Here is a 3,882-nt window from a genome sequence, read left to right on the forward strand (position 1 = left end):
AATTAGTATAGGTAAATAAGTGATAAGGATAAAAGTGCTAAAAATTAATTAGTACAGGTAAAAAATTGATAAAGATAAAAGTGTTATTCAAATATATCACATACCCCATCATGATAACTACCCAAACATGTTTTTATTAAAATAAAAATCCTATCTTAACATGCTTTCTACCCAACATGATTTATTTTAGCAAAATAATCCTAACAGCATGGTATCTAGTTCACATGCTCTCATTCGAAAAAAAATTTATTCTATGTAGCAAAGAGTGAAGGTGTTGAGTTTTTGCTTTTTTGTGTAAACCTATCAGGGTGACTACTATTGGATAAAATTTTGGCATGGCTCTACCTAAGATTATGATTCTATGGTTCACTACATGCATGGTTTCAACTCTAAAGTAAAGGATATTCAAATTGTCCTTGATGTTGGTACCCCCTTGGGCTGCCAAATCCTCAATCTTTTTCCATTATAAACTTAAGCAGATTGAGCTCAATTCGAGGAAGTACATTTCTTATATCTACATAGAGGGCTGCTCATGAAAATCATAAGGGTATGTACTTTAAGAGTGATTCACTAGCCTGTGCGGGGGGCTACTAATGAAGGCACTAGTGACTCACTTCCACTTAGTGGGACAAAGCTCGGGTATAGAGCTTATGGCATGCAAATGTGTGTGATGTGTGTGAGGAGGAACTCACAAACTTTTGGACAAAGTAAAGACTCATTTTCGAAAATCTTAATAAGTCTGAAAAAAGAAATCAAACATCAGTGCAACTATTTACAAGAGTAAAAAAATGACGCGTGATTATGAAAGTTGAAATTAAAAGGATCACAATTCAAGTAAAGGTTCAAATTTATAAAATTTGAACTACTCAGACAACATATAATTCATTAAGGTATGACTCTCAAATAGTCCCCAGTGGAGTCATCAAGCTGTCATAACCATTTTTTTATAAATAATTAAGACTTTATTTTTGGAAAAATATAGATTTTGGTTTAATTTGAAATTTGGAGTCGTCATTGACCTTTGGGTTAGGTAGGTCGAATACTCAAAAACTTCTTTTAAAACAATTTTAAGAAAAATTATTTAAGACAAAAACTGATCTATGTTTACCAAAGATTCATTTTTAAGAGTTCGGGAGTCAATTACGCATAGGGAAGGATAAGTACCCCATAACGCCCAAAATTGGTACCTCTCGATTATATGTCGTCTAAATAGTGGAATTTTACATATTCGAATTTAAAATTTAAATTGCGATCCTTTTATTTTGATGAATTAAGAATGAGTGAATTTATTTTTTTAAATATTTGACTCGATAAAAAATGACTTAACTTACTTGGTTTTATTTAAAAAGGATGTTCCCTTATTACATGAATTAACGAAAATTGAAATTTAGTCATGTTGGACATACTTTCGTTACCCACGATGCAATTCAACATTGCCTTTGATCATTTTTACAAATCGAGAAATGAAATTAAATAGAGATAAATGAATAAAATAACTAAACGGGTAAAAGAATAAATACATGAAATAAATAAAAAAGGAATGTTTGTACATTAAATAAGAATATTATATCTAACTAAAACATATATAAATACATTGAAATAATATGTCTAATGACAATAATATTTTAGTAAAAAATAATAATATATATATATATATCTAATTAGCTTAATAAGAAACAAATAACAATGTTAAAATATTTTATTCGAATAACCCACGGAAGACACCCCATGCTTTTGGAGATCTTCCCTAGGTTAGTCAAATAGTTAAGAAAATATTATAAACTTTATAAAACTAATAATAAAAACAATTAATACAATATTTGAAGATATCCTTTTTGATATTAATAAAAAATATGTACACAAGCTTTCAAAAAAATATAAATAAATATTAGTCAAAATACAAATAAATATATACACATCACATAAAGGGATGACAAAGAAATATACATATATATATACATGAAATATGACATACTGAATAACAATAATAAAATATATGGGTAAAAGAATAGATAAATACATATATAAAAAGTACAGGGATTAAAATTAGATAAATGAAAAAAAAACAGAGGCTAAACATATACTTTCACCATTTAATTAAGGAACAATTCGTAAAGAACTAAAATAACATAAGCAAACTATATAAATAGACCAAAAAAACTAAGATAGTGACCAAAAAGTAATTCGCACAAAATTTAAAGACAAAATTAGAATAATTAAAAGGTCTTGACTAGGGGGCTAAAATAAAACACACATGAAACCAAAAGAACCAAACATGTAAATAATCCATAACATACAATATTAATTAAAGTAGTGACCAAAATATAAGTATGGAAACATTAAATTCTTAAAATCACAAATAACCCATTGTATTCCAGGACCACAATTGAAGGATACAAAGGTCGAATGGCCAAAAGCGCAATTTACCCCTAAAGTTATAAAAACACGGGGTGGGGAGGGGACTAAATGGTGCCATTTTGACCCATTTAAATACCCTATTATAACAAAACAACCCCTAGTTTCCCTATCCATTTTTTTATTCGGCCACTTTTTCCTTTCCTCTTTTTTCTTTCTTTTTTTTTCACTCAACCGAGGGAAGAGAAGCTTTCCCCGCCAACCTCCACCTACGGCCACAACAAGAGACCAATGCTTTCTTTTGGAGCTCTTAGACCTATTATTCCCACCCCACACCAAAGCGAAAACAATAACACAACCAAACCTTAAAACTCCTTTAAACCCAAAAAAGAACTACCTTTAAAGATTTCTTCAACTTTGGCGAAGCAAGAAAATCTGAATTCAGGGGTAAGATCTCTCCTTTCTTCTTTCTCATTTTCTCTTTAGTTTTGTTTGAATCTTCTCTACGATTTTTTCTGAATCGATCTTCTCCCACTTTTGGTTCGCTCTCTTGTTCATATCCCAATCTTTTCGTTCGATTATTCTTCCTTTTATAGTGTTGCATGTGTGTTTGATGGCTTGATTTTGTGATGTTAAGAGAATAGAGTATGAGTGCTTTATTTTGTGATTGACAACTTTGGAACTGACTGGTTTTGTTCTATTGAGTAAAAAACATATAATAATAATTTTTTTACTAATATATGTCTATTATTTTGAATAACGAGGTGATGACTGGCAGTGTTAGAGCAGTCGACGGTGTCAGGCGATGCAGTAGTGGGTAACAATGTCAGTGCAGCGGTGAGCAACAATTACCGTGGTGGCAAGTGGAAACCCTATGGTTTCAAACTCTAAAACATTCAAGCTACAATTAACTTTTTTGTAATTTGGGCCTGATTTGGTTTGGGCCTACTAATTGGGTGTTGTTGTAATTGTAATTGAGCTTCGGTTTGGGCCTGCAAAAATAAAAAAAAATTATAATAATAATAATAATAAAATGACAAACGAAAAATGTTGTCAACAACCCTAATCCATTCCAACAAAAAATAAGAGGATTAGAATATTAAACGAAACCACCTAAGTAGCTAACCATTTTTTTAAAATCATTGAACACATCTACACATTCAACCATGATAAAATACCAAGTGTGTGTGTGTGTATATATTTACGAATATAGGGAGTTCTCACAATAGTCTAAAAAATACATAAGTTTAAAATAGAGTGTACGACTCGATATTACATAAGGGTGTATGATAGTGCATGCCCACTACAATATTTGAGACGTACTCTGATAGACGATCAAGTTTGGAAATATTGAGATCCAGCGATGAGCTCCTTCAACGGGAACATAATAACTTGTACATGTAAACAAATTTCATACATCGAGCTCACAAACTTAGTGACAGACAAATAACCCAACTATACTACATGCATCCAACAATTGATCATGCTACATGCATAGTTATTAAATCATGAGTACATCTATCACAC

Source organism: Hibiscus syriacus, unplaced genomic scaffold (assembly GCF_006381635.1).
Source record: "Hibiscus syriacus cultivar Baekdansim isolate YM2019G1 unplaced genomic scaffold, ASM638163v2 tig00005974_pilon, whole genome shotgun sequence".
Classification (NCBI taxonomy): Eukaryota; Viridiplantae; Streptophyta; class Magnoliopsida; order Malvales; family Malvaceae; genus Hibiscus; species Hibiscus syriacus.